Raw genomic sequence first — 12,114 nt, forward strand, 5'->3', positions numbered from 1 at the left:
ATCAGGGTTCTGGATTTGCAATATTTATTACCACACAAAGGGGAGTATTCCGGATGTATTTCATTATTGTAAACCAGGTATGCATCTTCACAAGAATGTTAGCATATGGACAGTCACTGCACTGCAAAAACACCTTAGCATCCAGAACATATCTATATATAATGCAACAGCTGTTGAACTTTAAACCAAAACTATGCCCGAAATGCTTAGTTCAACTTACCTTATGCCCTTGATTCAATCTACTTGTCGAGAACATTGTAGACTTTTCCGACAGTAACAGATTAAAAATACACGACCACATTAAATCTTAAGGAGTGATGAGTACAAACCTTCATGAGAGAGAGACAGCAAATAAATTGGATACCAAGTGAGATAATCAGCAAAGCCTTAGCTGGAACTCTCTAGGGCCACAATGTGTTGTTCCTGTAGTGCTTACAAAAATGTAAAAGTACACGACTGAATATTTCTGTGCTGACTGAAGCCTGTTAGACGTATTATTTCAAGTTGAGAGAACAATAGAAAACTGGGAACTTGGTTTAATACTTATGTTACTTGTAACTTCGGCAGTTTTATGTTATTAAAGATTTACAAGAATGATGTAAGCTTTAAAATGGTTTATGGCATGTTCACTCATACTTAATCAGACTTTGCCTTTAGAGCTCTTTTCCAAGATGTTTTTGCAAACCCAATAAGACAGGAATGGATTTTAAATGATTTTTGTCGTCAGAAGATTTGTAGGAAGTGACAGATCCTCAAGAAACATTGCACTGCATCTGCAACGCAGAACTCTGAAGTATCACAAGAAAAGAGCAGTCTCTGGAGTGATTAAATAGAAGCAGATTAAAATCATCCATCTTATCTTTATTACTTAAAATGTTTTACTCATTGCCATTAGTGTGGGACATTATTTCACCTGGATTGATATTATGAGATTATAATACTCATCTTTCTGGAATTTACTACTTAATTGATCGTAAGCTTGCCAGACAGTACATTATCACTTATTCCATTACCAGCTAGTGTATCAGTAGGCAAAATGTTCTGATTTATTGTGAGGGCTGAAGAGGGGACAGGCAAATACGCATGCCTACTGCGAGAGTTGCACGGCACATGGTACTTTGTCATCTGTTCAGAAATCAAAGGTAGCTGATGCTACTGTTACCTCATTCTTCTGGGATCTCAGCACTGCCCTTTGCCACATCTGGGGCCCTATTATGCAGCAGGTGCACTTTCTCTGTTTGCACCACCGCACACCCTAAAAGAGGTGTGCCATGCATAAACAGAGAAAGTGTGCCCTATTACGTTGAACGCGCCGCCCCAAAGCAGCCGTGAACTTGCGCTGTCCTGGGGCAGCACATTCAAGTGAAAAATAGAGCAGCTCCTTTAAAGCTGCTCCGTGTTTCACTGTGCAGGGGACAACCTGCCTGCACTTTTAAAGGGGATGTCTAGGAGGGCATAGGACCCACTTTCCCCACTCCAGAGGGCTGCCATCAGAGGGTGCACTGACAGCTTATTTGAATCTGCGCCCACGCCTATAATACGTTGCAGGTGCAGAGGCAAAGGGATTCCTTCATGTTCCTGGGGCCACACCCCCATGTAAATGAGGGAACACCCTCTGGTGATAGCGCTGGCACTATATGTGTACCAGCACGATCGGTATTACAGCAGGGGCCACACAAGCATGTCTGGCTCCTGTAATGTCAAAGTTTCTGGGGCACGCAAAGGGGACAAAAACGCCTGTAGCACCCTTGGGTCTCCATTGTAATACAACTCCTGGTGTCAGGATTCATAAAGACAGCAGCAGCCCAGACATCTACAAACCCCTAATAATCTTGAGGAGTTTCTTCTCCTTCTCCGTACAGAAGATCAACAGCAGCTAGTAGGAGGATATTGAGAGCCTACTTTGTGGAATATAATCTCAGTACATGAAGCCCCTGTAATCCAGAGGGTGTTCAAAGTCATTTTCAATACTCTGTGCATTTTAGTGAATGCTGACCAGCCTGTGAGACAGACATGTCTTAAGGTAATTAGAACCATGAGGAGGACTAGAAATAGGTGAACAAATGATATATAGGGAACCAGTTAGAAAGAGTAGCTAAATACTATACCTTTGCCTGTGGTCTGCATTTCTTGCTTTTGGAAGGGCACAACTATTGAGTACAGCATCCATTAACAAACCAGTTATCTGTGTTTCTTAAATACTCCATTTCTAAGCCTTAGTCACAAGTTAGGCAGAATAGGGTGAGGTATTTGCCACAACTGGTAAATACAATTACCCCGGGTGAACTTGCAAATGAAGAACGAGAAGCCCAATCAGTGTTGAATCTATCGAATTTTCCATGATTTGTATTTTTGTAGGCATTTCCCCCAGTAAATTTAGGTGACTGTGAAGGCGTGATAATTATCACACAACTTGCAATTCCAATCCCTGTGCAAACAAGCATTGGAACAACAATCAAAATTCAACCCTAAACTTGTAGTGAGGACCAAAGTGTAGCTTTAAGGTGCATTTCAATTTCCTTTAATTCTTTTCTGCATTGCTACCTCTCACTTATCCAAATGCTGCTTTGGCTGTTTATCATCCCCCACTCCTTTTCCAGTACCCTCAAGTCATGATTATTAAATCACTTCGTCCTCAATCCCTGAGTTTCTTCTCCATACGTTTCAATGTTTTGCATTATGCTCCTTTGATGGCAACCGGGTTAAGTAAACAGAGTGGACCATCTGGCCTGTACTTCATTCTGTAGCACTGAAGTAGATCATTGCAGCTGTGTGACAGCTGGTGACTCTGCTGCCTGCCAATTTTATAGGTAGATAGATTTGGCATTCTGGCTAGAAACAGGATCTGTTTCCTTTTGTTGACCCACTTTTGCCACTGAGTGGCAGGGACAGGGCTTGTCTTCAAACATACCGTGACACCATGCCGCCAAGGAGTATGTTCCAGCTGAGCCAGGAAGACATATAAATAATCAGTCTGTCTGAACACTCAAGGGAAGTGTTGGGAGAACAAACTGCCACAAAAGATACCACATTACCATAGCAAATGGCAAATGACAATGGAGTTCCAGTGTGGCCCAACTAAGAAAGAAGATTTGTGAGTGTAGCAATGTGAAGGAGATCTACATTATGAGAAATTGGGGGCTTAGTTGAGGGGTTAAGTACTCAACTCAAGCAATAACCAAAATTCCTGTTAGGGGAATCACTAAAGTCAGTAAATTAGACTTCCTGTTAGCTATGGCACTGTGCAGACATGCCTAACTTACAGGCAATGTGTAAAGTATTCATGCAGTACTAAAACAGTAATGTCAAAACACGACACAAAAAACCCAGGCCAAAAACAAATAAAAGGAACATTTTAATTTGTGAAGAGATCAAAACAACAAAACCTCCAATTAAAGAACCCAGAGCTATACATTTTAAAAGTTTAGATATCAAAACAGTTCTAAAAACAGTAAGGGCCAACCACAGCTTTCTGGTTGTACTTGACCGATACCATGACAAATGTTAAGTCTGCGCACAATGTCGGTCACAGAAACCACATGGTCAGAAGTTTTACTTTCTGACTTAGAGCCATATTTACGACCCTGGTTGCTTCACTCTTGGACCACGTAGCATGGTGCAAGAGCTACACAACTTCTAAGGCAGTTTTATGAAGCCACGCAAGGCCTTGCGTGGTTTCATAAATTTGGAGTAATGCACTGCAGCAAAAATCGTTGCATTGTGTTACTCTGCCTTGGGAAGGCATTTCATGGGCGTTGCATGGTTGTTCCCACAAAACACCCATGGGTTTTGATGCATTCCCATATTTACAAGAATCTATAAACCTGGGAATGCTTCAGTACTGTACACTTCCCGAGGGCAGGGGCAAGAAGAAATATCTCTATTTCTCCTCGCTGTTTCCTCTTTCCATGTATGCTGCATTCTATAGCACACACAGAAAGAAGAAAATGCCTTTGAGGATTGTTTTGTGCAGGAAGGTACCCCTTCCTGCCCGAAAACAATCCTGCTGACAACGCAGATACCCTTGCACCATGTTGCAAGGTTGCCTGGACTGGCGCTAGGCAGCAATTTGTGCACCAGCGTAGGGGGAAAGGACAGAAATGCACTGTATTTTGTAAATACAGTGTAATTCTTCCCTTTCCCTGTGGCACAGGGCAGCACAGCAAAGTCACTTGCTGCGCAGCTGTGTGCCACAGGACTTGTAAATATGCCCCTAAGTCTCTGAAATGGAAGGCACAAATGCTCAGTATGGCAAGACAGTAGGTTGTGGACAAAGACGGTGCCACATTGTGGGATAGCCCCTGGACAATGTCTTAGTGAAGCTGTTGACTTTTGATGGGAAATCTCACAGCGGGGGAGATTTGAATTTCGCACCCAATGTAGGTCACTTTGTTGTTATAGGTATTTTAGCCATATTTTAGACACGTTGTTTTACCAAACTAGGCCTGCCCTTGTGCACTTTAGCCCAGTTACATTTTATTCAGCACTGCTTTATTTTTCTAGCATTAATCACATTTGGGTTATTGTTTTATTTTTTTCTATCTAGTTGTTCTTTCGCCTAAGAAAGCATTACGTTCTTAGCAGGACAGTCATTTTACTTTGTGCTTTCCTCAAAGCTTCACTCAGATAGGGTTGCTGTAAAAAGTGATACACTGTGTCTCCGACATTCACAGAAACACACATATTCCTATGTGGGGACTCTTCCTTAGAATGTCAACTGTTTTATTATTAAAACACCCCTTTGTCCTATACATGTTAAAGGGAGATTCCAGCCAAATGACCACACCTGTATGCTGATTGCTGATTGCCTTTGCTACAGCTGCTTGCTCAGACTTCTGAAGCCCTGGCCTACATGGGGACGGTGTCTCTCTAGACTACAGGCTTTCCTTCCTCAGGTATGGGGCATGATATCTTCCCAGACGGGAAACCCGAAGGGCGGATTAGGCTTATTATGAAGTGCTGTAACATAGCTTAGGTTGGAAAGATATATGTCACTCTTAGTGACAGTATGGTGGGACTGTTTTTGTGATTCACACTCCTTGTCACCCTTTTGCTTTTAGTGTGTTATAGAAATACATGCCATTCTATCTTAGAAACAGTTACTTCAATCACTCTTTACTGAACTATATTCTGACTCTGTTGTCTTTACCTGTGTCAGACTAAAGTAACTGAGAGAAAGGGGTGAGATCTGATTCCCCTGAGGAGTCTTTCGTGTCATGCGCCCGGTTGCCACAATCATCCCTGCTCTTGGGCAATCAATCAATCAGTCAAGTAATTTATAAAGTGCACTACTCACCCGTCAGGGTCTCAAGGCACTGGGGGGGGGGGAGCTACTGATCAAATAGCCATGTCTTGAGGCATTTCCTGAATGTCGGGAGGTCCTGGGTCTGGCGTAGGTGGAGCGATAGGGTGTTCCAGGTCTTGGCGGCGAGGTGAGAGAAGGATCTTCCTCTGGCAGTGGTGCGGCGAGTGCGGGGGATGGAGGCGAGGGCGATGCTGGTGGAGCGGAGATGGCGGGTGGGAGTATGGAAGGTGAGTCTGTTGTTGAAGTAGGCCGGACCTGTGTTGTGGAGGGCTTTGTGTGCGTGGGTGAGGAGTTTGAAGGTGATCCTCTTCGATACGGGTAGCCAGTGTATGTCTCTGAGGTGGGCAGAGATGTGGTCATGGCGTAGGACGTCAAAGATGAGGTGGGCGGAAGCGTTTTGGATACGTTGCATTTTCGTTTGTAGTTTGGCCATAGTTCCTGCATAGAGTGCGTTTCCGTAGTCCAGTCAGCTGCTGATGAGGGTGTGGGTGACTGTTTTTCTGGTTTCGATGGGAATCCACTTGAAAATCTTGCGGAACGTTTAAAGGGTGTTGTAGCAGGAAGAGGAGATTGTGTTGACCTGCTGAGTCATCCTGAGTGCTGAGTCCAGGTTGATTCCCAGGTTTCGTACTTGAGTGGTGGGTGTGGTGTGGCTCCTAGGGAGGTAAGCCACCAGGAGTCTTTCCAGGTGAAGGGGTTGCTGCCGAAGATGAGGATCTCTGTTTTGTTGGTGTTTAACTTGAGGCGGCTTGATTCCATCCAGTTGACGATGGCGTGAAGTCCATTGTGGAGGTTGTTTTTTGCGGTTGTAGGGTCTTTTGTGAGGGAGATGATCAGCTGGGTGTCGTCTGCGTAGGATACTATGTTGATGTGGTGAGTTCATGCAGTGTTGGCGAGAGGGGCCATGTAAACATACGCAACAACTTGCCATCTGGACACTTTTGGCACCTTCGCCTTGTGAAGATTTCTACATTTATGCTTAGGCACTATTTTGGAGCTCAGATTCTTCTAGCAGACCAAGGTTGCAGACTGTAGTCAATCAAGGCTCCACAAGGCTGGACACGTATCTAAGAGATCCCACTAGGAATTATTTACCGCTGAGGAGAAGTTCCAAGCAAGAGCAACCTCCCAGTGAAAATGCAGCTTTGTTAAATCAGCTTGGAAGGTAGGTTCTTCAGACTTCCACAGGTTCTTGAAGCCAAGCTATTTCTTATGTCTAGGTTTCAGGAGATGACAGGTGGAGTATAGTTTAACACAAGCCAAAGGTCCAGGACCCTGGGGTCAAGTCTCATTTCAGCATGGGCCAGCAGCAAAGTCCAGGACAGGTCCTACTGGAAAAGGTCAGCTAGTAAGTTGCAACAAAAGGCCCTTATAGTTTGTTGTGCATCTGTACCTTCAAAAGGAGGTCAGCCCTATGACACTTGTAGTCCACTTCTATGTTCTAGGCACAAGAGGGAGGGCAGGTCCAGTGTTCTCTGCTTTCTCAGCTTGTCAAAGACAGCAGGTCTTAGCAGGGTACTGAGGATGCCACATCTGTGCCTGGGAGGGATAAACTGCTGGCCACTGTATAACCAATGAGGTAAAAGTTCATATGGGTAATCCTACCACATTTAAAAGCCTTTCCTGTATGCCCTACTGCAAACAATTACCAATGCCTTCTCTACCGAAAGTCAAAATAGCAGAACCTCTCTATCCCTGTGCAATGCACCTGTGCTCACTCCAGAGGTGTGGCCATGGAAATGAGCAACACCTCCTCTATAGTCATTGACGACTACTTCTGGAAGAAACTCCCTTCCATCTGGGATTGGTGCCTACCTGACGGGGGCAAAGGAAAGGGGTAGACCTTGTGTCAGCTAACATTTGCCTATGGCAGTTGGTGCCTCTTTTAAGATTATTGAGTTCCTGGGCCCAGACCACAGGCTATCCGGTCAAGAGGACACAACACCCCCCACACCCAAAGTATTTTGTCCCTGCTATGTGAGCCGATTTAAACCTCAGCAAGAAGGCTATTCAGCTGCAGGTGACAGTTTGAGTTCATGCAAAGGTTTACAAGATGCTTCACAGCGTGAAATTGTAACTTTCTAAAAGCACCCTTTCCAAAAAATGTAAAACGTTCCCAGCAGGAGAGACAGCCTCAATAGGACCATTCTGTGGTGTGTTGGTGGCGCGACTAAGTTAACAGTGGCAACTCTCTCTTCTCACCTCCCCTGCAAATCGGCACTGCTAACCAGCTGTATGTCATTTGCCTTCCCTATACCATGAGTAGGGAAAACCAGGACCTTGAGCGGACAGTGCCTTGAATATCACTTAGCGACTATGATAAAAAGCACTAGGGTCCATAGGTGACAGTCATTTTAGGGTAAGAAATTAAAGAGAGACATACTGTACCCACAAGGTGTGTCCCTCTTTTGGACAATAGAAAGGTTTTTTAAATGCCATACTGACATTTAGTGGTGAAACAGAAGTACTGCACCAGTGACTGAACTATCCATATTTTCTGCATTTCTCCTCTCTGAGATTGTATTGGGCCTTTAAATATCTTTTTCTAATGATCAGAAAATAGGCAGTAGTTCATATGTACCGGAGCCATCTCATGTTACATACTGGCCATGTAAATGTCTGGCATCCTGACAGCTTTCTTGCTCAGAGGCACCGACAGGCGGCAAGAAAAAAAAATCACCAGATGCCTGAAGATTTAGCCATGACCTCTATATGCCCACTAAAGGAGTTAAAAGACTTTACTGTGCAATCAGGCCTGGGAGTAATTTTTATTACACTTGAGTAACCGGAGTAACTTCAGTAATTCTTCTTTGTTGCCGATAATACTGCAATTATGCCCACTCATGAGATTAAGAGTAATTTTGAGGTAAAAAAACTACATCCATAGCACATTTAGTTGGTCATTATGACATTGGCGGTGACTGTGAAAGTGGTGCTAATAGCGCCAACAGGCTGGCGGTAATTACTGCCAAATTATGACTATGGCGGTGATAACTCCCATAGACAGCCAATGTACCACACCATTCGCCAGGGCGTAAACACTACGTACCACGGCGGTAGCCATCAACAGCCAGGTGGAAGACAGGGTACTGCCCTCCACATTATGACGCAGCACACGGCCACAATTTCCGGGGGGTACCAACGCCATCAAAATCCTGGTGGAAACACATCACAGAAGACCAAAGACTCACCAACAGAGACACAGAGAAGCTCAACACCGCCATGGAACCGGAACTTCAAGTCTTCCTGATGCTCTTCTACGCCATGTTCCACCTGGAACACCAACACCGACAAAGATGTCGACGGTGAGAACAGCCGCCTAGCACACAAGGGAGGGATGGAGGAAAAGGAGAGTGACACACACATGAACAACACACACCATCCACACACACACCATACACACAACCAGCTGCAGAGGAAAACCAATGGCACACAACACACTGCAGAATAATACAAGGACTAGAGTTCGGAAGTACTGAAAATTTATTTGCAAGGCAAAACCCACCATATGAACCAATTTTGAACAGATAGACATAAACAATTGTACAGAAAGGGCCAATGCCCAGTCAAAAGTACATAAGGCCCACATGGCCATAGTCCAGGCCCCAACTTGATCCTGACTAATTACGCACAAAGCTGTGCAGGGGCATCATCATGGAAGTGGACACGCACCTCGGGGGTGGGGTGATGGGCACCTCAGCTGAAGTCGGGAATTTGCCCACTTGTTCTGGATGGGGCTCAATGCCCATTTCCCAATGCTGGGGAGTGCAAGGTCACATTCACTGAGGTGGGGAACTTGCCCACTGATCCTGGAGGGAGCTCCATGCACATTTCCCAATGCAGGGGAGTGCAAGGTCACAGTCACTGAGCTGGGGAACTTGCCCACTGATCCTCAAGGAGGCTCCATGCCCATTTCCCAATGCTGGGGAGTGAAAGGTCACAGTCACTAAAGTGGGGAACTTGTCCAATGATCCTGGAGGGGGCTCCTTGTACAACAGTCCCTGGAGGGTGGCCTACATGCTCTCTGCTGGAGGTGAGGGCTGCATGGTCTCTGCTGGGGAGGTGTCACCTGGGCAGCCTCTGCTGGAGGTGAGGGCTGCATTGTCTCTGCTGGGAGAGGTGTCACCTTGGCAGCCTCTGCTGGAGGTGAGGGCTGCATTGTCTCTGCTGGGGGAGGTGTCACCTGGGCAGCCACTGCTGGAGGTAAGGGCTGCATTGTCTCTGTTGGGGAGGTGTCACCTGGGCAGTCTCTGCTCGAGGTAGAGGCTGCTGTGTCCCAGCTGGAGGTGAGGGCTTCTTGCTTGTCATTGGTGGTTGAGTGGGAACCTCACCCCTTCTGGCTGGTGGAGTGGGATCCTTCCCTTTCCTGGCTGGTGGAGTGGAATCATTCACTGTCTTGCCTCTACGACTAGGAGGTGCCTCCACTGTCCTCGTGGACTCTTTGGCTGAGGTGCTGGGCTGGGTCATTGGGACACTGCTCTTACAGGAAGGACAGGGGAGGGGAAGGGAAGAGGTCAAGATATGCAAGGAAAAGCTTCTTAGGGGCGTTGGGGCGGGATGCAGGAGGAGGGATGGGAGTGGAGGTTGAGGGAGTGGTTGTTGAAGGAGTACGTCTGTTAGACTTGGGTGCAGGTGCATGGGCAGTGTACTGATGTGCTGATGTGAGGTGGATGTCTGTTGGGTGTCTGAGTGTCTGTATTTGTGTCCTTTAGGAGAGGGGCAGACAGGGTGGGAGAGGACACAGGGGACGTATGGATGGATGTTGTGGAGGTGTGTGTGCTGCTTGGTGATGCTGGCGGTGGGTGTTGAAGCAGTGCATGCAGGAGTGAGTGAAGACGTGACTGTGAGGGAGGTGGAGGAGGAGGAGGTGGGGGAGACAGTGGAGGCAGTGGATGTGGATGTGTGTGTAACTGTCTGTTGTTTGTGTGAGTGCTTGTGGACTGAAGTGTGGTGCCTGTGTTTGACTGTGCCACTCTTGTGTGATGCCTTGTGTGCATGCTCGTCGGTATGTGTGCATGGGATAGGTTGGGGTTGAGGAGACTGGGACTGGGAAGTGGTAGTTGTAGGGGGGACGGTAGGAACAGGGACAATGGCTGCCATCAGAGAGGAGGCCAGAGCCTAAATCAATCTCTGTTGGGCCGCCAATCCACTGTGGATGCCCCAGGAATGCATTGCATTGCTGCATCTGGGATGCCAGCCCCTGGAAGGTATTCACAATGGTAGACTGCCCTACAGAGGTGGATCTCAGGAGGTCAATAGCCTCTTCACTCAGGGCAGCAGGGCTCACTGGGACAGGGCCTGAGGTGTCTGGGGCGAAGGAGATGTCCACCCTCCTGTGTGAGCGGGCACGGGCAACTCGCTGAGGGGCTACTGGGAGGGCGGTGCTAGTATGGGGGTTGGTGGCTGTACCTGCAGCTGGGGTGGTCACAGAGGTGTACGCCACAACCAGGGATCTTCCATCGGAATAGGTATCTGAGTCAGTGTTGTCAGCTCCTGTCTCCGCTGTGGTAATCCCCTCGCCCTCCTTCCCACTGGTTCCCTCAGCATCGGTGGACTCTGCCTCCTGGGCCTAGTGGGATGCAGCTCCCTCTGTCGCCGGAGCCCCTGCTCCTCCGCCAGATGATGCTAATGAACACATGGACAGGATGACAGAAGGAGAAAGAGGGGGAGAGAAAGAAAGGGAGCACTGGGTCAATTACAGCGCCAACAACACCCTTGGCATATACAGCACAGTCACACAAAGGGATCAGGACTGAGCACTGTGTTTTGCACTGGAATTGATTTGGCTAGATGCCACAGCAAGATGAAGGCCAACCACCGCCAACTACACACCTCCTGGGATGCACAAAGCCCTGACTGACATGGCATGCAAAAGGAGCTAGGTTACCTGCGTTTGCCATTCACCCATTACCATTGAGCTGGATCATGCTGCAATGTCTGGCCTTGCATTAAGGGGCACCCACTAACTTTCATGCACCACCCGTATCCCATGCCACCTACCAATTATTGTAGTAATGCCCAATGTACTCTTCCCCTTGTGGCTGCTGTGATGCCCTCAAGTGCCCACCCAGCTCTGGGTAGGCCACCCCCAGTATGCAGGCCATCAGGGGGCTTAGCTTCCGACGGCCACCCCTTCCTCATTGTGTGCCCATCCCCAGCTGGGCCTCCGCGGTCTTCCGTGCCCAGCATCTCAGGTCCTCTCACCGTTTCCTGCAGTGGATGCTCCTCTGCTGTAGACCCCCAGGGTCCACACATCCTTGATGATGGCACGCCACAATCCTTTCTTTTGATGGCCGCTGACCTGCAGAGTGAATGCAGACAGGAGGACACCATCACACATGCAATCCAGCCTGTCACACATATGGCCCACAAATACTGTTTACAAATCCATTGGCACACATATCACCCACGGTGCCCACCATGTACACTACCTACAGACATTCCCCCAAATGGCACAATGCCTGCACACACATCTCTTTGCAACCTTCCCACATGCATCGTGCCCAAGCTGTACTCACCTGTTGGTCTGGAGGCCTATACAGCTGTCCATACTTGGGTAGGACCCCATCCGCCAAGCGCTCCAACTCCTCTGACGTGAAGGCAGGGGCCCTTTCCCCGGTCACATGTGCCATGGTAGGTTCCAGACACACGCAGTCTAGGTGTTCTCCTGTGGAAAGTCAGAAATCAAGTGAGGGTATAGACAGAAAATGGCGGTCTCGTCTGCAGCGGTGTACACCATCACTGCCGACGCTGATCCCTATTGGTCACTGTACTCCATAGAAACCCATATTAGCCAATGAGGAATTGCA

Source organism: Pleurodeles waltl, chromosome 9 (genome assembly GCF_031143425.1).
Source record: "Pleurodeles waltl isolate 20211129_DDA chromosome 9, aPleWal1.hap1.20221129, whole genome shotgun sequence".
In the NCBI taxonomy this organism is placed as follows: domain Eukaryota; kingdom Metazoa; phylum Chordata; class Amphibia; order Caudata; family Salamandridae; genus Pleurodeles; species Pleurodeles waltl.